Source organism: Carettochelys insculpta, chromosome 17 (genome assembly GCF_033958435.1).
Source record: "Carettochelys insculpta isolate YL-2023 chromosome 17, ASM3395843v1, whole genome shotgun sequence".
Classification (NCBI taxonomy): Eukaryota; Metazoa; Chordata; order Testudines; family Carettochelyidae; genus Carettochelys; species Carettochelys insculpta.
Genome location: NC_134153.1, coordinates 15,791,931 through 15,818,462, shown reverse-complemented (window position 1 = coordinate 15,818,462; position 26,532 = coordinate 15,791,931). Strand labels below are relative to the sequence as shown.

Here is a 26,532-nt window from a genome sequence, read left to right as displayed (position 1 = left end):
CCTATCGTGGAGCACCCACGGGGACGCATCTCGAAGAACCATCGTTACTACGGTGAGTAACTTCTCTTTCTGCAGAAGAGAGAGACAATAGAAAGACAGAAGTAGAAAGCCATTTTAAGAAAACAATATAATGTATATAGAAGAGGATCTCTAGAATGCATTTCAGCTAGTCTGAAAATGTTCCCTTCCCTGATGTGAAAAATTATTTTTGTGATTTTTTTTTCCATCAGTTGACATTTTCATCAGTAATCAATTAATAACTCTAGATCACAAAGAGATAATGAGTTTCTTTCAACTTATTCATTTCATAGGGCTATAAGCTAAGCGATTTCTGAGAGGTATTCCTTGGGTAGTAGATTATTTACAAGCATGTCTTTGACAGTAATTTAAAAATAAAGTTTTTTAATTTGCTATATGCTTTACATGGTATTGCTACCAATTCAGGTTTGATCTTTCTTAATAATTTAAAAATCATCATGTACCCAAAACTGACTATACTAATAGTTGATTAATAAGTATTAGTGCCTAACAGAAAGGCATATTACATGAGCAAGTATCAGCAATCAAAAGCTTACAGTGGAATGACAGCTGATTCCTGTGATTTCTGGTTCAGTTGCTTGTATATTGCTCGGACTACTTACAAATAACTTGTTCACATCTTACAACTTTATCTTTCCCATCTTAAGCACAAAAATACTTTTGGTACGTTTCATAAATTTCCAAGTGTATGATCACACATCTGCTGCTTATTCATATCCTTTACCATTAGTGCATTATTTATACATTTCCATTTCTTTTGCGGTTAGTACTTTCCTTGCAAAATTAGTTAGTAAATCAGATAAAAAAAGGTACAAAGTTAAAGGTTTTGATCAGCTGGCATTTTCACATCCAACAGCAATCTATAGCATCCTCAAAGTATCTTTGGAGTTGATTCATTAGGCTTGGGTATCATTCGAATTTGGGCTACCAGTTGATAATGTTTCTTTTCTTTTTGTCTTTTCTTATTTTTTGTCTGTTAAATATAATTCTTTGAATAGGTTCCTTGAGAGTTTAATATATGTGACATTTCCCTTCGTAGAAGTTACTCCAATATTACTTTAAAATATGATTGTTTGATTAATATACTTGCTCCTAAAATGATATTTTGGGATATTCATAGAATGAACACAAACCAGATATAAACACAGTTAGCAAGCTTATTTAAATAAGAGAATAAAAATTGAAGAGACTGTTTTACATATTCTCTGGGGAAAGTCTGTTTCCAAATTTGAGTGCACACTTTTGAATATGCACAACTGATTATATCTGGAAAAGTGCCCATTTTGTGCAGTCGAATGTGTAAAAAGTGCAATTGGATGTTCTGTAGCTCAGCATATGTAAGGAAATTAAGAGCACACCCACTTTTATGGATACCAGACAGCAACAGTTGCAGAATAGATGCACAAAGTTTGAAGTTGTCTTTTAATGTGGGCCTTACATGGTCCACTTATGTTTGCTAAAAGAACATATAGTACAGAGCACTAGACTTAGTGTTGTTTTTTCTGTAAAAACCTGAAATTAATTCTTGAAAAAAAGTTTATACACAATGGACCAAATTGAAGACCTCTTGCCTTTTTTGGTGAGCGCTTGATTGAAATGAATAGATTCTCACTTACAACCTAAGAGTCTGTTTGTGTGAACAAATGTTCATCCACATGGATTGTTAGAATGTAGTCCAAATTGTGTAATAATATTCCTAATCTCATGATGCAAATTTATAAATTGTGCTTTAAAAATAACCTCCATCTACTATTTTCCATCCATGTGTGGAATAATTTTATGTGCACTAAGGCATATGCAAATGTGCACCACCAGCAGAAACAAAACCCTAGCTGTGGGTGCTCTGCTACTCAGCTAGGCAGCATTTTATTCTCTTCTAAAATGTTGCACTTTCCTAAAATGCTGCATAAGTGCCCATTTTACAGGGAGAGTTATGGACCAGATCTTCAGCCCTTCTAAGTCAATATACAGTAAACTCTGTTTTTAACTGGCATGCTATCATCCAGAATTCTCAAATAACTGCCATTTTTACCATAAGACCATTACATTTCATTACTTCATCTATTGGCATCAAAACAGAGTTTAACCAGCAGCAAATATAGCAGTTTCCCAGCGGTAGCTTGTCAATCTGCAATCAGGTGCTATCCTGGCATCGTAGTTTTCTCCCTCTTTTTAAATCTGCCATTTGTAATCTAGGTTCCAGTGTTGTTTACATTGTTTGATTCATTACATCACATTCCATCCATTATGGATGGAAAATATAGAGGAAATGAGTCATGTTGATACAACAGGAAATAGACATCTAGATGGGGAGAAAATCACAATAAAATAATGCAAGAATATGACATAGGATCGTCGACCATTTATGATATAGGATTGACAACCATTTATGGTATCGAGAAGCAGAAAGGTGGTTTAATGAAGTTTTACGCAAGCTCGGAGTCCACTATGTCTGTTAATCAATATCAAGCTTTACGTAAACCAAAGCTTGAGCAACTTGACACTGTATTATATGAGTGGCTTGTAATGAAATTTTCAGAGGGTGCTCCTATATCTGAGCCTCTGATAATAGAAAAAGCTAAATTTTTTTAATGAAAAAAAGGAATTTACTGAGCCATGTGTTTTCTCCGAAGGCTGGCTTACATGCTTCAGAACTCAACACAGGATTAGAAAGCTTGACGTATCTAGAAAACAAAAGTCAGCAGAATATGAAGCTGCTGATGAATACTGTGGAACGTTTGCAAAAATTGTTCAAGAATATGATTTATCCCCAGAGCAAATTCCCAGTGCCAGTGAGAAAAGCAAACATCACCAAAATAAGCCTAACTTTACTCTTCCTGGCACTGCTGTATCACTTGCTTCAGGCTTTAAGGAAAATAGGGAAAGAATTGCTGTACTAACCTGTAAATGCTGCTGGTACTCATCATGTGAAATTGTTAGTGATTGGAAAGTACCAAAATCTGCATTAATTTAAAAACGTTTGCCATCTGCCTGTTGAGTATAAAGCTCAGAGTAATGCCGGGATGGACCAAGAAATCTTGCTTTATTGGTTTTCTCATGTCATCACACTTGTGGTGAAGGAACACTTTTGGAAGATTGGGAAGACAGCAAATGTATTCTGATACAGGATAACTGTCATGCACACCCACATGAGCAGGGGTCGGCAACCACAATGGCAAGAAAAGCCTTTTTTTTCAATTTCAGTAAAAAACTCAATAATTCAAGAGCTGCAATGCATAGGAATATGAGACAGTCCCTAATAAGTAGTGTCAAACCATACTTTTTGTAACGCCTATTTTAAGAAGAGTGCACAGACAGGCTGGGTCTACAAATTAAGCAATGCAAAGTGAGCTTCTCAGGATTGCAAATGGCTGCCTATTTGCATACTCCCGAAACTCATTGCCTTAGCCATCCGAGAGTTCAGTGCAGGTAGAAGGAGGTGCCAGCACTGCAGAGGCCATGTGGATGTGCCTCTGCTGGTTAAACCCTCCTGCTGTTGCCAGTCCCTTATGTCTCAAACAGCACACCCTTTGCATATCTCTGACAGCAGTGGTACTGGCCAGAGCTCTGTGTAGACCTAGGCACAATTATTTGTAATATGATACATGTTTACTGCAGGATGTTCACAAACTTTTTACATATTCTGTTTTCTCACACTTCACGTGTATGTGTGTACCATTGTCTTCCTGACTTTTGCTCCCAAATCTTCTTTCTCTCTGGAGGACACTATTTGCTATTTAGGTACGAGTTGTTTGTTGTTGGGCTTTTGACATTCACCGTTTATCGAAAATAATCAGGTTTTTTTTGTTTGTTTGTTTGTTTTACATTCAATTATAGCATTGGGAGTCACAAAAAAGTCCTTAAAGAACCACATGTGGCTTTTGAACTGCAGGTTGCAGACCCCTGCACATGAGTCTGAACTCTTCTTTAGTGTTATGCATTGGTAGGTATACCTCTCTATTACCCAGAATATTTGAACATTCAGCAGCTCCCCAGTCCCGGGGCTGCTGGAGATGAAAGAGTTTACTGTACCTCTGTTGGTATTAGTGGACTCATGCTGATTTTCACCAGGTGAACATCCAGCCCAATATGTTTGCTATAATAATCTGGTTCCTCCTAAACGCAATTGCATGGTACACAAGGACCATGCTTGTGGTAGGGAAAGGCTGCTTTCACATGGGGTGAATGCCAGCTTGCTGTGCTTGGCAATAGTGTCATTCTTATGTCCTATGTAGTGCTGTAGTACCAGGTTACATTTAAAAATGTTTTTCCTTGCATTCACCCACCTCTATTTCATACCTCTGAGATTAGCCTTCATGGCTATTTCTGATGTTCTGCAGAAAGCAGAAGAATAGCATTCAATTAGACTTCCTAAGTAAGAATAAATATGACTATGTAATTAATGTGACGTTACCCTGTTAAAACACAAGAATTCTGTTAGCGTCAACATACAAGCATCAGCTGAATGGGTGCTTCTCCTTGTTTAATATGCCTCTGGAACATTAAGAACTGAGGATTATTCATCAAAAAATGGTTTAATTCCATAGTGGGTACAGTGGCATTTGCCTAGATGATAAATTATCCTTCCCTGATGCTTCAGGCTATACCAGAACCAGTGGAAGACTATAAATCAAGTGATGTGAGAAATGTAAATCGCGTGGGTAAAGACACTGTGAGGAAGACTTTATGAAAGTCTCTCATTCGTATATAAACTATAATGGCTCCCCGGGCCACGTAGGCCATGTCTACATGAGAAGCCTCTGTCCACAGAAGTTACTGTCAAAAGGGATTTCCTCGCAAAATTTCTGTCTAAAGAGTGCATCTACACATAAAAGTGGATGGGACAGAATTGATTGTACCAGTGTTGTTATATTTTTCATATTTGACCTGGCATGCAAACTAATAGGAAACATGCTAATAAGTAGCAATTATCTGTTTTTTAGTCAGAAAGAACCTGTTAATGGTTAAGTAATTTCAAAACTTGGATAATGGTGCATTTTCTCCCCTGCAGAAGCGAAGTACAGTAAGTTATTTTATCTCATTACCAACCAGAAAACTTTAGAAACCAATATGTCTGATATCTCAGAAAACAAATCTTCAATCTAGTAAGTGGGACCTATCCTTAAGCTAACTGGAATCAATGCCAAAGCTATTCAGGATCTGACTATTTCTGAGAGCAATTGGACTATGCTGGAGTTAGACAAGAAGAGCCAAATTCTGCTCTTCCCTTTTGTATCAGCCCTTGTGGTCACTCAGTTTATCAATTAGTATGCTGTATTATGTTATATTTATTCATTTTATTGTATTCTAATTCTTTAAAAATTGGTATTTGCTTTTTTATTATAACTCTTAGTTAACAAACATTTTTGACGAACCAATACCCCCCGGCTTCCCCAACATGCTGCCTTACAAAGCTTTTACTGTATCTTCTAATGCCAGCAAAGAAGTAGATCAATAATAAAAGGAATTCTAAAGAGAAGCTTTTGAGCATGGTATGGTTACTTGATGGATAACTTTAAGCTTCCGGGGGCAGAAGCCAGCTTGGACTTGTGCTGAGATTATATTTTAACGAGGTGGAAAAAAAACTGCTGTTGGAATTGTCAGCTGACCAGGCAGTGAGATGTATAATTCAAATGAAAAGTCATTCCAGGGAGTGAGGGGCTGAAATCCTTGAATGCTTAATACCAACCACTAATAAATAATATTTTTATATTCTTGATATTTAATGCTTTGCAAATGGGCAAACATTTTGTTATGTAGGGGGACCAGGCATTGAATATCGATGGCATTTGGCATTTTTATCATTAACTCTTACAATTATTCTTAACCATAATACAAATGTTAATCACTTAAGATGCACTCCTGGCCCCTGGCTCTGGTGCTGCAGTTTCATATTTCTGAAACATGGTTTTTTATATAGATATATATATATAATAAAATGGAACTGGAAGGGATCTCAAGACGGTATCGAATCCAGTTCCCTGCATCCCTGCCAGATTTTAATTCATTCAGTTAGTGTGAGGCGAGGAGATACAGAAAGGGATGGAACACAGTGTCCGAGAATTTATTTTTTGGCAAGCTTTTACCCGCGGTCTTGATCCCTCAATTCACACAAGTTAAAGGGGTTCTGCAAAGGGATCCATCCACCTCAAGCTGCTTTCAAGATATAGCCATAAATTGACATCGCAGGCAATGATTCAGTGTTGTCAATCAAAATATCATACAGCTTAATAGCTGATATTTTTTGTTGTTGAGTGAGCCGAGATTTTAAAAACCCCAAATTTTAGTTGAAGAGTGTATGTTGCATTCCCATTTTTTTTAAACCTTCTGATATATTCTGTATAAAAAAAAAGCTAAATGTCCCTGATTACACTTACAGAAATCTGCTGTCCTAAAGAAAATGTAATTATTTACCTAAACAGATTGGCAGGAGTCCTCGGGTTAAAACCAGTAAATCTTCATTTCAGTTTGTAGTGATTAGCACATTTTCATGTTTTTTGGTTGTTTTCTTTGAGCCTTGTCACTGAAAAAAAAATGTTTGCAGATTATGTGAGTTTGATTTATTAAAATTGCTTCAGTGCAAATCCCTTTCTGCAATAAATGGCCTATTCCAGTTTTTCCTCCAGGAAAATAGTTTGTAACAAAAGATTTTGTTATTACAGCATAATAGAAAAACCTTGCAAGACCTGAGTTCTTGTCAATAACCAAAATAAATTAGTCCAATTTATATAGCCTGGCATTTTACCTATTTCTAGATGTAAGAGAACATGAATTACACTGAAGTTGCTCTTTCATCATGAAGTTAATTCTGTTTTTTAATTCCTCGCAGGACTGAAGACAGAACTATCACATTATTTATGAGGCAAACATATTTTACTACAGATTCCAGACTCCTGCTACCTTATGGCCTGCTGTAGGAAACCCTTCCTCATGTAAGTAACTGTTTTCAATATACAGAATATAACCAAAAAAAATAAAATGTAAAATGGGCAAATCACGCCTTATAGGAATGGCTGTGTACTGGAATTATCATTTCATTACATCATATTTTCATTGTTTATAAATCCTCCATTTTTAAAAACAATATATTGATTTTGTATTAAGATAATGATACCGTGTAACTGAATTGCATGTAAAAGCTAGGAAAATGTATCATGTATTGTGTAGTTGTACTATTTCATATGGCTTTACCAAAATGACCCCCAATTGTACACAATATAAAAACTGTAATTTTTTTACGCTAAAATTGTTTGCAAATGAGCTCTGTGAACTCCCTCTCTGTTTAGAGTTGCAACAAGGTATCTATAAAAAGATTATTCAGTACAATTCTTACACAAGTTAAGTCAGGAAAACAGGGTACAGAGAAACTGGACTTTAGGCCTCACTTTAATGCAATGCACGAAAATATGTTACATGTGAATAATATCACGAGAGTACTTGCGGGTTTGTAGTCAGGCATGGGTTATGTGATTTGCTGAACTGGGACCTTAGTTTTCTACATAAGAAATCCTGTCTTGCATTTACCATAGGTTTCTGAAATATTGTGGTTATTAATTACTGTTGAGTTATTAAAATATAGTGGTAATTAGAACAGTTCAGAAAATTGTTTATTTTACCAGTGAAAAATTCCAACAAAATTATTTTTTCCAAATTTTTTGTCCAAAACTGAAGATCATATTTTCAGTTTCTGTTTTTAAATCGATTTAATCAATCAGCTTACACTATGGGAAATTTCTGCCAAATACCTGATTTATTTTTAATACCAATACTAATGCTGCTGAGGAAGCCAGAGATTTATGAGTTGCAGGTTAGGCCCCTGAGTCTTCTATGAGCATGCTCAATTTTGCAAACAGTTGGAGGTATGAAAGTGTAAGAATAAGGCTGAACATGTAGGCCTGGGTATTGTATTTAGATCTTTCTAAGACCTTTACCTTCTGTGTTACTCTTGTTATATGAGCTCTTCTTACTGACTCATGAGAAACTCCACTTTGGATTTGGCTATTGCTAAACTCTTTTACATAGAAGGCACTTACATTTTTCTGATAGTAAAAGTTTTATGTTCAAGAAGACATCAGTTGGCAATTTTTCCTATGTTAGTATGAACTCTCTTCGGTGGAATCTTTTTCTTTGTAAGATGTATGGATAATTTTAAGAATTCTGTATCAGTCTCAAATAAGATGTCACAAACTTTAAAGAAACTCAAGGACAGATGAGAAGAATGAGAAGGCTGGGAGAACCACATCAGTGATTGCTAAAATGAGCCATGCTTGGCATGTGTAATTAGTCTAGAAGAGACTGCTGAGAGCATGGGAGCTATGTCATCCCAAATTAGACTTTATTCCCGTTTCTGCCGTAATGAATAATTAACACAATGAATTAGTTAACACTAAGGCTGTGCCACAGAGTTACAGAAGCAGAGCAAACCCTTGTTAAGTAAGTGGTTGTTCCATGCCTGATTTAAACTCTTTATAAACAAAAACTGCAATCAGAATAGACCTACTAGAACTGTGCCAGCTAAGTCCAACATTTCTTTCTTTTGTTGACTCATTTAACAACATTTAATAACTTGTTTTTATTTTCTTTAGTGGTGTTTTATTACAGCTGATTAGTATTTACCCTGAAACATGAGAACTTACCCTGTAGAATGGTGTGATAACTTTACTAGATTCTCAACATTTTGGCGTACTTATCAGGCATATGTAGACATCATTTATTTAACTCTTTGGAGCTTCAGTTTTATCTAATTTAGGTATAAGGTATAACATGAAGTATGCCTAGGTTATTGCAGTTTTGTGGGATTATTATTATTATTATTATTATTATTATTATTATTATTATTATTATTTTATTTTGCTTTCATCAGATTCTCTGTCATCCTAGAGACTTGCTATCAGTTTGTTTAACCTAGGTTTTGCTAAAAGCAGCCACTTCCAGTGGATTTTTATGCTTCCTACAATTCACTAAGTGCCACACCAGATTGTCTCTCGACCCATCTAAATTATTGATCTTTAAAGAGTGAGGCAGTATTTTTTTTCAACTACAATTAAATTAATTCTAATAAAGCACAGTCACAAGAAAGAGCCCTCTGCTTGAAAAATGTGGAAAAGAATGGAAATATTTTCTGGAAGCAAGGTAACAGCTTTCTATAGGACTTCAGTAGTGTATTATGGAAAAAACTATATAAAAGTCTTGACATTTCATTTTACTTCTATATCAGGGTGAGTTGGACCCCACACATACCAAACATTCTGTAGCTGTTAACGCTAACAAGTGTAGTAATTCTAGGAGTTTAATAGTTGTAAAAGAAAGAGATGCCTATGGACATCAGAAAGCAGCCTGCCAACACAGACTTCCGTAGTCAGGTCAATATGGTACTCTATAGAGAGGAAGTACAGAGAACTACTGTAAATGTATCATTCTTGTACAAAAAGAGAAGTTAGGGAGCTATGAGCTATCATCTGTGCACCCTGTCTACAGTGAACGATGAATTTACTGCAACACTAAATTTCAGCTAGCCAAGGGAAGAGACTGGTGTTCAGGCAAAATTCACCACTGGAGACAAACTGTCTTATAAAAAATGAACTGCAAGGAGAAGAGCGTGAATAACTTTCTTTTATTGACTGTGAGAGCTTCTCCTTTCACCAGGAAAAGTTAGTACATGGAGAATTCTTTTAAAGCAGATGATTACTGCTATAGAATGGGGCTGAGATACATACATGAAAAATTAGGTGCCTAATCTTTGTAAAAAATTAAGGAGAGAAGATCTTTCACATCATCAATAGACCTTAATGGCTCGTGAAGTAAATGTGAATGTACTTAGGCCATTTATAATGATAATTTGTATTAAGTACTGATATAGTACTTTACAGTTGCTGTGTTGCACCACATTAATGACCCATAGTCATCATCCTGATGCAAAATGAGAAAAAAATGGCTTTTATATCAATAAATAACATCCATCGCAGTAAAGATCAGAGAGTTTGAAATACTGAGGTGTCTTGTAACCCATTAAAGACTAACAAATTTATTTGGGCATAAGATTTTGTGGGCTAGAACCCACTGATGATGAGTATTCCAGGTCATAAAAGCTTATGCCCAAATAAACAAGGTGACAGAGGACTCCTCATTGTTTTTGCTGAGACAGACTAGCATGGCTACCCCTCTGAAACAGCTTGAAATGTATGTAGAATCATCATGTGTGTCCAAATTTTCACAACTACTACAGGTCGCACCACTCAAATCTGAGTATTCACAGATGTTGCCAGATGAGGTTGTACAGGACAGTGCAAGAGCTCCAGTGGGGCTGACAATTGGAGCCCCTGCCTCCCCCGTGGCAGCTCAAGGGCTGAGAGACAGAACTGCTGCCTGCCCCATGGCAGTGCGGAGGCCAGGAACCAGAGCTCCTGCCTGCACCACAGCAGTATGGGGCTGGGAGCTGGGGCCCACTGGCAGCCCCAGGGCAGCTGGGGGCAGCCCCGGGAGGCCAGGCTGGAGACGGGGGCTGCAGCAGCCCCGGAGTGTCGGCGTTCCAGTGTGCAGAAGGCCTGGGCCTCCCCGGTCTGGCAAATTCTCTTGTTCAGGACCTGTAGGTCCTGAGTGCACAGGATAAGGGAGGTACAACCTGTAGTGTACATTTGGCACAGTCTTAACTTAAACACACCAAGTCTAGATGTGATTGCACGACAAAGACTGTGCACGGGCCTTACTACAGTTCTGTGCATGGGTGACAGCCACCATATTGGCTTCCACAGTAGGGATTGAAGCAGGGACCTCTATGTAAATGCGTGAGCTGGTACAGTTTTAGCAAATGAGGCAAGGCTCTCTAGCTAGCCCATGACCCTGCAAGATCTCATTGTATGATTGTATGCTCACTTTTTCTGAAAACTGTTTGAATAGATTGTGGTGGGATCTCCAGGGTAGAGCCTGGGAGTGTGGGGGCCACTAGCCACCCTAAACTCTCCAGCCTGGGCTGACTGTCACAATGCTTTCCCACTGAAAAGCAGCAAACCTCTCCAGGAACTGTGATCACTCAGTACAACAGCATCTTGAGCCCCACACTCAGCTAGATTTTACGAATGCTCCCAGAGCTACTCATGAATCCAGAGAGATTAGAGAAGGGCAAATATACTGCCCATCTTTAAAAAAAGGGGAATAAGGACAACCCAGGGAATTACAGACCAGTCAGCTGAACTTCTGTACTCAGAAAGATAACAGCACACGTAATCCCATTTGCAAACATCTAGATGATAATAAGGTGACAAGTTAGAGTCAGCATGGATTTGTCAGAAATAAAACATAACAAACCAATCCAACAGATTTTTTTCTTCAAGAGACTAACAACACTTGTGGAGCAGGCAAAGCTATAGATGTTGTTTACCTTAACCTTAGTAAAGATTTTGTTGCTGTCTCACAGGATTTTCTCATAAACAATGGGACATGCAATCGAGATGGAGCTACTACAAGGTGGGTGCAAAACTGGTTGGATAATTGTTCTGAGAGTAGTTATCAGTGGTTCACAGTCATGCTGGAGGATGTAATGAGTGAGATCTTGCAGAGATAAGTTCTGGGTTCTGTTCTGTTTAATATCTTCATTGATGATTTATATAATGGCATACGGAGTACACTTATAAAGTTTGCAGGCGTTACCTAGCTGGGAAAGGTTGCAAGTGCTTTGAAGGATAGAATTATAATTCAAAATGATCTGTGCAAACTGGAAAAATGGTCTCAGGTTAATAAGATGACATTCAATAATGACAATTATAAGTGCTTCACTTAGGGAGGCACAATTAGTCGCATGAGAAATGAGTGCTTAGGAAGGAGTATTGTGGAAAGGGATCTAGGGATCATAGTGGACCACAACGTTAAATATGAGTCAACACTGTAAACACTGTTGCAAAAAGTGAACTTCCTTTTTGGATGTATTAGGAGGAATATTGTAGGCGAGACACAAGAAGTAATTCTTGTGCTCTATTCCATACTGATTAGGCTTCAAGTAGAGTACTCTGTCCTGCTCTAGGTCCCAGATTTGAAGAAGAGTTAGGACAAATTGTAGAAAGTCCAGAGAAGAGTGAGAAACATGATTAAAGGTCTAGAAAACATGACTTATGAGGCAAGACTGAAAAAATTGGGTTTGTTTAATCTGGAAAAGAGAAGACTAAGAAGGAACATGATACTCTTTTTTCAAGCGTGTAAAAGGTTGTTAACAGGAGGAAAAAAAACATTATTCTTCTTTACCTCTGAGGATAGACAAGAAGCAAAGGTCTTAAACTATAGGAAGGCAGATTTAGGCTGGACATCAAGAAAACTTCCTAACTGTCAGGGTGATTAAACACTGGAATAAATTGTCCACAGAGCTTGTGGAATCTCCATCACTGAAGGTATTTTTCAGAACAGATTAGGCAAACAACTGTCAGGTGTTGTCCAGGTAACACTTGGTCCATCACGAGTTTATGAGACTCAACTCGATGACCTCTTGAGTTGCCTTCCAGTTCCATGGTTTCTACAATTTCTATGAATCACATAGGAAAAGGTACCAAATAATTCCCTCCCACCTTCCAACCTTGTACATCTGGAATATGCCAACTTGCACTACTCATCTTTGTATACCCTTCCTCAATGAAGAACAGATTTATAACAGCCTTTGATACCTGAATTATTTACCAGATGCTTCAGGCAAACTCACTGGTGAAGATGAACAGTAAAGCAAAATGATTGACTGAAAAAGATAGATTTTAAGTGATTATAAGTGATGGGCAAAAAGGTATTCATTACCAAAAGAAAAGAAAATATAAGCAAACAATCTAAATTCTCGACCCTATTAGACATGGCAACAACTAGATGGTGAATGCAAACATTTTTCTCACCCCACTGAGTATTGCAGTCCTTAATATCTACGTTTGGCCCTGAAACCTGGGCCAGCCGCCTCTGTTCGAATCTTCAGTTTGCTTCTCAGTGTTCTTGCAGCGTAAGTGAGTGCAGAAGAAAGGTAAAACATGAGCCTACTGTGCTTGTTTTATATTGTTAGTCCATGTGCATAAAGAACTCAAGTCCAGGCATGTCTGGTGGGCATAGCTGAGTCCTCAGGCAACGTTGAGCATCTTGGAGTGGGCTCATGAGGGTGAGTCATTGAATTATAGCTCCTTTGCTGGACAATGGTTGTGGATGGCTGTTTGACACTCCAACTAAGCATTGGTTACTTTCCTTGCTGTTGCCTCTGGGGAGCCAATATCTTCTTGATTCAATTTACAGAATATTTTAGTGGCAACCATACAATGCAGTTTCATAACTTCAGATGCACTATAGATGCACATATTTAAATTAGAACAGTGGATTTCAGCCAATCATCACCTTTCCCCTGATTACCTAAATTGGCACACTTTAAGTTCACGATGACAATTATATATAAATGAAGGATATGGTAGCTACAGGGCACTCCTTTAAGGTGTAGAATGTCCCACTGATATCACAATATGGCTGAAAAGGACCTCAGTTCTGGACGTAAAATAAAAAAATTGGCTAGGCACACTGGACGTTTAATATGTAGCTATCTGATCTGCGTGCCAAACATAACTTACATACGCAAATGTGGAGTTTTGCAGGTGCAAAGGATGAGTGTACCATTATACGTACCTTACTTGATTCAGGCGCATTTGACCAATAGATCTCAGAATCAAGTTTGTTGTAAAGCACAGTTTGGGGGATTGGAGGGAACCTTTGGAAAATTTTTGGAACATTTGAGGAGAGGAAAACCCTTCTGTATGTGAGAAATACTTTGTAGGTCACAGAATTAATGTTAGATGAATTTACCATAGTTAAATTACTGGAGTATTTTAGCAAACAATAGAAGTGCAACCCTTTTATTATTACAGTTCTGATCGAGTATTTTAACAGACATTTACACATGTAGGTGAGTCTATTTCAGGGGTCGGCAACCCCCACATGCATGCCAAAAGTGGCATGTGAGTTGATTTTCATTGGCACGAGAGGCGAGAGTTCAGTCCCGCTCCTCCTCCCCTATGCAGCCTGGAGCTTGCTCAAAGCCATGCCACCCATGGATTAACAAAAGACCAGCTAATGCTACCAACCACCATCTAAATGGTAATGCTCTGCATCTTAATTTATTTGTTAGTGAAGCCGTTGTAAGAAGGACTATTAGTGACTTTAAAAAGTATCACCGGCACTCAAATTGTACATAGAGGTCAAAAGGTCAAATTTCAGCATGCCACCTCAGAAAGTTTGTCTGTTTAATCCATCTCTTTCCAGGATATTCACATTCAGTATTGGAAGTGTTCTCCATATATTCATCCACCCCGATTCATAAACTTTCCAGCAGTTTAGAAATGGGATGAGTTGGAGGAAGAAACCTCTGTGTTGATCATATATTTGCCTATATTCTGCCTAACACCGTTTTACTAATTCCACTAGGAAATGCTCTAGGTGTCAATGAAGAGCCATATGGAGGGGTAGGAGGAGAAGAGGGATGGGTTAACTAGGAAAATCAGAAATTGAATGGGAAAGCTACAGACAGAAGTATTGAAAAACATAATATATCCTTGTCAATACCACATGGTTAGTGGACTCATTTTGTCGTTCACCAAGTTGCAGTAGAAACACACAAAGGACTAGAGACTTTCCCTTGTCAAAGAGGTATTTATGAGCATTTAGTAAAGAGAAAGAAAAATATTTTATTAGAGAGAGGCAGCCAGAGGAAAATTGATTCACTGGCTTTATGTGAGAAAGTAAATATGTCCCTTTAACCTTAAATCTGTGCATCAAGCTCTGGAAACTCCAATTTTCTTGACAAAAATGATTTGACAAATAGCTGAACGATAGGAGAAGTAGTAGGGGTTAGGGGGATGAAAGAGGCTTCAGGAGTGGGTAATGTTACTGCAGGAATTAGGCCTTAGGCTTCCTGCAATGGAGAAAATTCAGAAATGGAATGGAAAAGAGTCCTGGAGGACTTTGTACTTCTGGAGATTTATTTGGTAATAGAACCTCTGTGTTTCACATTTAATGATAAGATGTATTGTTACAGTTTCTGGCTTAGAAATGATTTCCAAACCAGTTCTAAAGTATAGCTAAAGGCATATCTATACATTTTTTTAAAAAGTCTTATTTTTTCTGTTAAGCTTCCTAAAGTTATAATCTTGCTGAATTGTTCCTAAACTTCCTAACCTGGGGTGGTTGTTAATCAACTGTGGAGGCTCTAAGAAACAACAGAGGCCAAGGCTGTGTCTACATGTAAAGTTCAGCAGTGCTGAAAGCTGTTCTGATGTAGCGTTTCATTGTAGACACTTGCGACAGTGATGGCTGGGATTTTCCCAAGGTTTTAGTTAATCTACCTTCCTGAGAGGCAATACCAAGGTTATTCTGTCAATCTTGTGCTGTCTACACCAGGGGTTAGGTTGGCTTGATTTCCTCACTAAGGGTATGGATTTTTCAAAACTTTAGAGTGAGAGTGCCCCCAAACTTGGGGCCTTTTGAAATCCAGATCTAGATTGCATTTTAATTAATTATGAAAACAGACTCTGGATGTTTGAACAGCTGATCCAAAACCACTCCAGCCTGACAGCCGAGGACTGGTCAACAACACAATTCAAATGTTGCTCTTTGAATACATCACTAATACAGGTCAGTTCTTGTTGTTTCCTCACTGACCGTAAATTGTATGGATGCAGTTTCAAATCAGCAAAGGGGACACGTTTGCATTCACCATTACCCTCTTTGCACACACAATTGTGCTACCTCAACTCACGAATTGTTTAAAAAAAGTTTTGAAAAATCAGTCCCATAATGTCAAACAAATTGAAGTATTGTAGTGACCAAAAAGTGTCAGGTTGTCTACTACAGTGCGTTCACAGAAAGCACTGACATCTGTAAGAATTTTAAAGCTATTCTTATTAATGTATCATTATTTTTGTTTTTACTTACAAATAAAAAAATAAAAGTTGCATTCTTTTTCCTGCTTCCATTGAGATAAATGGCATAATTGACATCTATTAAGCAAAGAGTCCAAAAATTAAATGTGATTGCCAGGATGAAGGCCTTACCCAAATTAATTCCTATTTAATTATTTTTAAATATGGGTTGAGTCTGCAGGGTGGGTGGGGTGTTAAGGCTGCGGTGGGTTGGAGCCATGGGGAGTGGGGAAAGGCTCATATTAGCGGGCGGGGGAGTTATTCATCTAATGAACAAAGGTAGGTATATGTGTCTCTCATTTTGGTGAGTATTTGTAAGTAAAGTACTTGTTTAACGAGGGATGAGTATATATGGTTTTGTAAACCTCCTTCTCTATCTCCACAAATTTGAATAGACAGTCTAGTTTTAAAACAAAAATCAGTCAAGTAGCACTTTAAAGACTAGCAAAGTAGTTTATTAGGTGAGCTTTCGTGGGACAGACCCACTTCTTCAGACCATAGCCAGACCAGGACTCTGGTCTGGCTATGGTCTGAAGAAGTGGGTCTGTCCCACGAAAGCTCACCTAATAAACTACTTTGCTAGTCTTTAAAGTGCTACTTGACTGATTTTTGTTTTGATAGTGTATAGACTAGCACGGCTTCCTCTCTGTTACTAGTCTAGTTTTAAGTCTGTTTTATTGCATTCCAGTCTCTTGGGCAATATAAACAACACTATCAAAAATAACTCAAAATTCATACTTTGTTTTTTGTGGTTTTGTGATTGTCAGCATGTAAGTGCCAGAAAATTAGCATTTTCCAACAGACCCAGACTGCCTATAGAATAAATGCATAGTATTATTACAAAGTGCATGGTTATTCCCAGACACCAGCAGGGATATTATGATGTTTCCAGTCTGAGAGCTCTTTTTCATGCCAGTTTACTTTTCACTCCCTTGTTGAAATGAATCTCATTTTTTGTGATTGTACCTGCCACTCTTGATATGTTGTAGAAAAGCAGAAACTTGGACAAAATTTTCAAACAGAAGCGCCTTCCGTCGGGTGCATAAATCTAATGGGACATATAGATTGTCTGAAAATCACCCAATCACTTTTACTAAGGTTTGGATTGAGGTGCCTAAATAATATGTTTAGTAGTAAGCAAGTCAGTCTTTAAAACCAGGTATTCAGTATTTCTTTCATATGGTCCATTTTCTGAATACATGCTGGACCTCCCTCGTTTAGCACCCTGGGACCTAAGCCATCCTGAAGGAGAGAGTTTGCCAGACCAGGGAAGGTCAAGCCACTCTGGGCTGCCTGTATCCAGCCAGTGGGGCTCTTTGCCCCAGGCCACTGATAGCTCAGCTTTGAGACTCCAGGACTCCTCTCTTGGGATCAGTGCCGGCTCTGTGCCCCTGGCCAATGGGCATCCCCTCTCAGGGGTGACGGTTGATGACTGGGGCTCCCTGCCTTGGGGTGGTTACTCCGCACCTCTGGTTGCAGGGGCTCCTTGACCAGGTCTGGCAGCAGTTCTGCTCCTAGCCAGTATGGTTTCCTGCCTCTGGACCAGCTGAGCCCCCAGCCCCCAGCAACCTCTGTACCTGGGGCTCTCTGCTTCCTGCCAGACCATGCATGTTGCTGGACCAGAGTCCCAGACAAGAGAGGTTCAACCTGAAGTAATCTAGGTTTGGCAGTGTAGCAGTTTATTTTCGGTCAGGCTGTGTTCTAGTGTTCCTTTCCTAGGTGAAGTTTCTATCTGTGAAATTTGTTTTTTTTATGAGCTTATGAAAATTAATTGTTGGGTGCAAATCTCTGTCCATGCACTACTACATACATGATTTGTGCCTGCAAAGTCATAAGTACTCTGGTTAGTGGCTCCAATTCAGTTGGTGGGGCAAATACACAGCTGTAAGTTTTGTGGAGGAGCATCTTGCTCAGCAAAACAGGCCTCCCAGAACCTTCACTAGGTTCTTTTGTGTTAGATTCATAGACTTTAAGGCCAGAAGGGACCATCATATTCATCCAGTGTGGCCTCCTGCACATTGGAGGTCATAGACCCTCACTGCTGTGATAGAACCGTTACCCCTGGCTGAGTTAGTGAAGTCCTCAAATCATAGTTTAAAGTCTTCAGGTTATGAAGAATACACCATTTATACTAGTATAAACCCATAAGTGACCCATGATTCAGAAGAAGGTGAAAAATCTCCAAAATATGGTAGTGAGAACTTGATCATATGAACAAAGACCCACCAGCCAGACACCTGGGAAAGAATTCTCTGTAGTAACTCAAAGTTCTTCCTATCTAGAATCCCATTACCAGCGACTGAAAATACTTGTTACTAACCATTGCAGATAGACTGCATGCCACCGTAGGTCATCACCTCATACCTGTCCCACAATAAACTTATCGGTGTTGAATCCAGTTAGATTTTTTTGCCCTAACCACTCCCGTTGGAAGGCTCTTCCAGAACATCAAAACTCTGATGATGTTGAGTATTTTTCTGGACTAATAATCAGAACTAGGGATTGAAATTTCATAATATCAGAAGCTAAGATTGAGAAAAAGCACCCAAAGGTTTTGAATGTTTTCCTTTATTGAAACCACCTGAACCTGTTGGTGCTGCAAAATTGGGATATCACTGTTAATTGCTTACTTGAATAAGGGTTACAGGACTGAATGTTTGAGCTCATAGGAACTGTCTCAGGAGACGACTTGTGTTTTGGAAGGTAAAGATGTATTTGAGAGTATTAAAAATCTGCAGAATATGGTAACTTCCTGATGAAATCAAAACTTCTGAATGTCCATACCAAAAGTCAATAGGAACGTCAGCAGTGTAATAGCTCTAGCCACTTCCCATCCTTGTGGCTGTTGAACCATGTTTAGTGATATTTATCTGCATAATGTACTCTCATTGTGCCATCCATGAAAAATTCTCTATAAATGGCATTTAATTTTGAAATCACAGTATCCCTTCTACAAGACAGTTGTCACATTTACTAAATCACTCCAGAGAGAGGAATGATTATAGATATCAGAGGGGTAGCCAACTTTATCTGTATCTTCAAAAACAAGAAGTCCTGTGGCACCTTATAGATTACCAGATATTTTGGAGCATAAGCTTTTGTGGGCAAAGACCCACACTTGATCAGATGAAGCAAGTATTTGCCTACAAAAGCTTATGGTCCAAAATATCTGTTAGTCTACATGATTATAGAGATTCCCCTGCAAGAAATGTCTTTGCATTCATACAACAATGTGATTCCATGTCAAGTTGGAGGTTCAGAGCCAAGACCGTCTTCTCTACAAGTGGGCAGAGCACTTTCCTGTGAACCAGCTGGTATATTAGCTCCTCACTTACTTGTATGGAAAGTGCACTTGAAAAGTTTTCACAGAAGAGTTGATGGGGGAAGGGAAGGAATAGAGAATAATTTAGAAAACTGTATCAGAGACATTTTATGTAGCATGTTACTTTGGCTTTCACAATACACACTTTAGTTTTGAAAGATTTTCTGTTTTTTCATTATTTCAATACTGTCTAGATTATCCTCCTTTCTCAAATACCTACATCTATATTAAAGGACACCAGGAGGGAGTTGTTGCTTTTAACATGACAACAAAAATGATTTTCCTTTCCTTCAGTTTGAATTTTTGCAAAACAGCAGCAGGCTTTCACGAAGCGATGACTGGCGCCTCTTAAGCCATTAGCTTTGTGCACTCTCTCTCTCTCTCCTCCCCCCCACCCCCGCCTTTGAAGCACTTGTGGAGATGTACTTTGGATGTGTGTTGTTTATTTTTATTACAGCACAAACTGGTTATAAAATCTTATTTTTATTCTTTTTCATTTTTCAAAAAATGCACTTGATGGCATTATATTTATAAAAGGGATGCTGTATCAGATGTGAACTTAACAAAACACCACCTACTCATAATTACAAATGAAGTGTTATTATATAGAATGGGGAGGAGGACAGGGCAGAATTCTAGACTGAAAGATTCTCTGGAAGATTCTGCAACAGTTTGGTTTCCCCACTAAAGTTATTAACATCATATGTTAATTCCATGAACACCTGATTGGTCATGTGCTCTCAGGGTATGTCTAGACTGCAAAGTTATTTTGAAATAGCAGCCGCTGTTTCGAAATAACTTTGTGAACATCTACACAATGCAACCGCTAGTTCAAAATAAGTTCAAAATAGGTAAACCTCATTGTACAAGGAAGCATGCCTATTTTGAAATAGGACCTGTGTATCCAAGGAATAGAGCCTATTTCAAAATAAGCCATAGCACATCCAATGGCTCTATTTCTAAATAGGCTCTAGTGTGTGTAGATGATCTATTTTGAAATAGCTGAGGGCTACTTCAGACTGAATTTTGTGTGTAGCTGCATTATTTCAGAATAATCTATTCTGGAGTAATTCTTTGGGAATAGTTAATTCAGGAATAATACTACTGTGTAGACATAGCCTCATATGGTGACCTTGCTAACCCATTTCACATATCTAATGGGGTGAAATAAGGCTGTGTGTTGGCACTGGCCTTCTGGCATCTAAGTAGGGGATAGAAGTAATGGAAAACTCTTTAATCTTCAATGCTTACTGGAAAGATAAAAATTGTTGGGAAGCCCTTTTTGCAGATAATTATGCTCTACTCAGTGAAAGTGACCTATATTTTACCCTTGCCAATTTCTCAGAGGCCGCTAAACAGTTGGGGCTCACCATCAGCTTGGAAAAAAATCCATGTCCTCTTCCATCTAGTTCAATCTCCATCAACAATTGCCACTGAACCAAACATCAGCATTGATGATATAGAATTAAAAGTGTCAATCTGGTTACATAATTTGCCAATACCACCTTCAGTGATTGTTCCCTGGATCAAGAAACACCAAATATCATATGAAAGGCAAGCCAGGTCTTTGTAAAACAGAACACAATCAAACAGTCAACCAAAATGATAATATACAATGCAGCAGGCAGTGATGGCAACCTTCTTATGTTGATATGAAACATGGACAATTTATTGGACACATTAACATCTTGAAAATATTCACTCGTGATATCTCCATTCTGTTCTGAAAGTTCACTGATGAGATAAAGTGTTAAATGTTGATGAAAACTACTAACATCAAGGCAATGGTCACCAAAGCTTAGCTTAGATGAGCAGGCCATTAGAATAGGTGGTGATAGACTCTAGACAAAAAACAGTGTTCTGTGGAGAGTGCAAACTTGGAAGCATAGGAGGAATTGTCAAGGAAAATGCCTCAAAGACATCCAAAAGCAGAATCTCACCTCATTCAGCAAAAGTATTAGTAACTCTGAAGAGACAGCCACAGATGGATGTGAATGGAGGGCAACTGTTGATAAGACTGTAAACACTTCAGCTATGTCTACACTAGATGTTTTTTTTGCATAAAACCGCGTGAGACAGAATACCTTTCTTAACAGAAGCTGTTGACAAAAAAATTGTCTGGATGCTGTATGGGCCTTTCTGTTGACAGGGCTTTTGGGTCACCGGCACCCGTCTGCAGTGATTCCAACTGATCATTCTGTCAAGAGAGCCGCCGGGCAGTCTGTCCACTCTTTGTTGACAGCTGATCAACAAAGCGATCCGCTTTTGTGTGTGGCCGTGGTCTCTTGACCAAAGATTTGTTGGAAGATATCTTCTGACAGTAACTTCTGTCCGCAGGTAGATGTAGCGTAAACATAGCCTTCAAGAAAGACAGACACAAAAAACTGATTTAAAGAAAATGCCAATCAATACTGCTGAGTCTTCAGTGGAAGCCTGCACATAGCTACATGAAATCTGTCTGTGGTCTTGCTTCTCACAGATCAGACTACACAGCCACATGCAAACACACATGATGCATAGGTGTCATCATTGGCTATGATGAGTAGCCCTACAATTCTAACTTGAAATCTTTCCTGGGCAGGAAGCTGTATCATTATTTTGCCTTTTGATTGCTATTTCACCAAAATGTCAATCTTTGAATTAACCTCACTGCCAAACACTTCCCTATGTGTGTGTTGACACTGCAGGCCTGCAAACGAGTGCAGAGGGGAATAGAGTGAGAGAAAGAAAAAGACTGAAAACATAGCCAGCCAAAACTAGAGAAAAGAGAAAGTAATTTGCTTTGACCTAAGCAATAAATCTAAAGGCAATAATGACCATCTCTCGACACTAGTGGTGACATTGATCGAGTGCACTGGCCTAAGCTTTTTCTTCTGAACCTGGAAGCATTTCCTGATTATCTTTGCCATTATTTATGCAGGGTTGTCAAAAATCAGATATAAAAGGATGATGAAGGGACAGAGTTCTCTGACTTAATGGAATGATAACTAAGATAACTATGATAACTAAATGTGTTAATCTTTGATCTCTGTAGAGCAAAATTCACCTGGTACTTAAGAAAAAAACACTCAGGGCTCTGCTAACTTCATGGATCTGATAAAACACACACACACACACACACACACACACACACGATAAACACACACACACACGATAAACACACACACACAAAGTCAATTAATCAAACTCCATCCTTAATTGACACATTTGAAATTGGGTATTGTTACAAATATTGATCACTCCCTGTTTGGAGACTTCAAAGCAAGAAGAGAAAAGCCAGAGAGAGCTGACATTTTGACCCCATTCAGCTTTCTTACATTTGTTCTTCCTTTGCTTTATGGACCTGAGTCCCTGTTTAATTTTTGTGAGGAGGTAGAAGAAGAGTTCTTTCTAAGCTCATAAAGATTTTTTCACACAGAAGAACCTGTAGCTGAAAATATTGCATTATTTATGTTTAATCTGGCTATTCTATAATTTAATTATATCCCCCTTGAAGTTAGAGTGGGGTGATTTTTTTTTCAGTGACTACAAAATTTGCCCCAAATATTTGTCGTACAAGGCACTAAAACTATTTGCAAATTAGTTGAACTTTGTTAATAGCTATGGATAGCAAAGGGGAAATTTCAGAAAAAGTTGAAACAGTTAATTTCAACAAAATTAAAAACATTTCACCTTTGTGTTGTGCAACAGTGTTTCATTTTGAAATTTAACTAATTAAATGAGAAAAAAAATCCCCAAATGGCTAATATGAAACATTTAAAATTACCTTCAGTTGTAAGAAACATTTTGTTTAACATAAACTAGAATATTTTTTCTGGTTTTCATTTTTTTCTTCAAATTTTTCACTTTAGCCCTCAACTGAAAAATCAGTTATTACCTCCATTTTACTAATGGAAAATTGAGACTAAGCAACATTACGTAACTTGCCAGGGTTCACACAAGAAGTCTTTAGCAGAACTGGGAACTGAGCCCAGATCTGAAGTCCAGGCAGAATGACCTAACTACAATCTCATTCTCTCTCCACTGATATCAGTTTATAAAATGTATCTAGCTCAGTGGAGGAGCGAGTTGCAGGTGGTCCGTGAAAAAATGAAAGATAAATAAGTATGGTCATAGAAAATAGAGTTGGCTTTGATGGGGGTCTGTGGATGATTTGGGAGGATGATTTGGGATCCGTGAACAGTTCGGGGGGCGGTTATTGGGGATCTGCACTAGTGACAAAGTTGAGAACCACTTACCCAGCTGAAGCTTCAGGTACCTAATGATAAAGTTTGAACTGTACTTTCAAAAGACTATGAAGAACCTGATTGCCCAACCATGCAAATTGTATATATTTCAGAAGAACTTCCTTGATTATTAGAGGGGTCATATAGACCACCTTAGAGCAGTTTTTGACATTTCAATCACTTAGATTGTAACAACGTGTTGGTTTTTAATATCTGTCAAACTCCTTGTTCCTGGGTCTGAATTATCATTTTTCAGCCAATAAAGCCCAGTTAAGAACATGTTGTAGACCTGTTTGGGTAGTATTTTAACATAGCAATGTTGACAGATTCTTCATGCTCGCAGTCCTTGTCTGTGCTGCAGTATTCTGAAATGCTATTATAATAAACCTGCAGCAGGAATATATAATTAGCTTGCAAAACAATCATGCCTCTGGAATGCTACTATTTTTCAGGATAATGCAAAATAGCGTAGAACTTGGCTCTCTGTATATAATGCCTTTCAGACATCCGCCATCCCAAAGTCCTTTACATTTTATGTATATTGGTCCTATCAAGTTTGACTTTAGCTGTTTTAATGAAGGGTTTCGAAGAAGCATGTAATTGACATTCTGGTGGAAATTAAACTGAGACTGAATCAAACATGAATCTATTATTTTTTTTCAAACATGTCAGATTGATGCATCCAGGAGCCCAAAAAAAAAAAAAAACCAAAAAGCTGCTCAGTCCTGTGTGTTGAAGAGATTTGCATGTAGGTTAGCAAAGATGAGCTGTAATTGCATCTGACGGTATGTACATGGAGAGCAGTCCTGCCACAGAGATGAGGTAAATGTCTCTTCTGTTGCTTTATTAGGTGATGAAAAGGCTTGGTCCAGACAGTGATGCCTGTCCTTCCTTCATATACAAATTGTATGTGGAGTGCACTCCTGGGTGAGTCAAAACTAGCAAGGTGAAAATCGAGACCCCTCTTTCTAAATGCACGAGATTTGATTAACTGAACTTTGGTGACTGAGGCTGTAGCAGGGACATCAATGGCTGAATGTGTCACAACCAGTTCTACAGAGGGACAGAGCATCACATTGAGTGTAGGAAGGTGACATGGGCCTAATAGAAGCAACTACTGGATGTGAGGGACATGCTGGGCATGAGTGAGCATTCACTCACAAGTATCTGTGCTATTTTTGACGCTTCTGTTTGTGCACATCAAGCACAATTCAAATCCTTCGCATAACTGAATGTGAGTAGTGTGAGGTTGATGTGGTCATTTCATTACACAAGTTTCTAGTACACACACAGAAGCGGTGCATTTGATTTTTGAAAGACTCACTTCCAAAATGGTTACAATGAGTTTGTGATCAATGACTATTACTCCCACTCCACAGAAGTGGACTAAGTGGGAACCATTAAGTATTTCCCTGGTGCCTTTATGCTGAAATGAAAACATTATGGACTGTTGTTAAGTGGCAGGCAGCCTGCTATGGCTGCTCAAAAGTGGATTATGAAGACTCACAATGTGGATTTCATTGGCAGTCCTTGTTACCATCCAATAACGAACACAAATCTGTCACGAAATCAGGCTTTGAGTTAAAATAACAACAAGCGATCCTTCAATAGCATGTTAATGAAATGCAGTGGACAACAATACTCTGAAGGCTCAATTACAAGATGTTTTAAGATGCTCATAAAGTTCAAGCGGTAACTTGTCAGAGCTGATGTTCCTCCCTGGATCTTATTGTGGAGTGCATATTGTTTCTGTGTGGGGACTCCTGATATCTTTGTTTTCACAGATGGGTTTTGGAGTGAACTTTGGAGTGAACTTTGATGAATGATAGTCTATACGCCAGGAAGTGAGGCTGGGGGGTACCTAGGTAACATGGCAATGAGTGATTAAATGTGATGGATAGATAGATTCATAAGGGTGAAATTGTGAAAAAGGCATTTGCCTGCCAAAACCACACAGTGGGAGCAGATGTTATAAATTTTGCCTCTTGGGGTGGCACGGGAAGGGGATGGGGAGAGGGAGGGTTAGGCTAGATAATCCTTTCAGTCTTTTCTATTTCTATGAGTCTGTTTCCTGTTCCAAGTATTGGTAAATGTTGACTTTTAAATGGCAGGGACTTAGAAGCTTCCAAAACTAAATAAAAGCATTCAGAGCTAAATTATTCCTTCTGTCACCCATGCAAACCACAGAAAAGTTCAGGGGAATGGCATGGGTGTAACTGAGGGCTTAATGTGGTCACAGGATGAAAATAAGGCCCTGCAGTTAGGTTCTGACCCTGCAAACATACCCCTACTTAATGTTAAGCTTATGATTAGTTCCAGTGGGATGCCTTTTAAAGTTGAGTATGTGGATGGTTCCAGAGTCAGGATCTTATTAGTTCTGTGATAAGGGTGGAATATCATATTTGGAAGCAGAGGGCTAGACACATGTTTTCTGACTAGGATATGCCTGTGTAAGGTCCAGTTTCATCTTGTACTTTCTAGTAGAAAGTTGCTGCAGGTTACAGTCTGGAATATTCCATACTAGTTAGCGGAAAGAAAAGGAAAGTACTTTAATTGTTAACTGAAGTAGCCGGGATGGGAGGCAAGACTCATTCTTGAAACGCTGAATTAAGATTCTTCAGGTCCCCAGCGCTGGTGTTTGTGTAGGATATAGTTTGTAAGAACAGCCTTCCCTTTTCTGTCCTGTAATGGCTTAGTATCTTGACATGATCATAGGCATAGCTATGAGAAAAGTAAACCATGCAGCCAGATAGTGGTTCTACCTCCCCCCTCCCCCTACCATCCCACTAAGACGTTTACTTCAAGGATTATTATCCTTATACTTGTTTTTTCTTTCCTGCTTGGTTCCTCTAAGACCCATGTTTTGGTCTACTTCTATAGCAAGTAACCCATCATAAATAAAGACACAGAGGCATGCACCATATTCATAAAGTATAATACAGCTGTTTCCCGCATCTCCTGTAGTCTAGCTTGGTCTGCAGCAGATTTGCATCAAGTAAAGGTCCTTGCCAAACAAGGGGCATGTGCA

At 38.6% G+C, this 26,532-nt stretch overlaps 1 long non-coding RNA gene across 1 annotated transcript in view; it reads left to right on the top strand.

Annotated features, from left to right (window-relative positions):
• Positions 1-6,866: 6,866 nt before the first annotated feature.
• Positions 6,867-26,532, top strand: part of LOC142022385 (uncharacterized) — a 272,372-nt gene continuing 252,706 nt past the window's right edge. The window contains exon 1 of the long non-coding RNA XR_012647947.1: positions 6,867-6,971. This is a non-coding gene — a long non-coding RNA (uncharacterized LOC142022385). The remainder of the gene's footprint in view (positions 6,972-26,532) is intronic.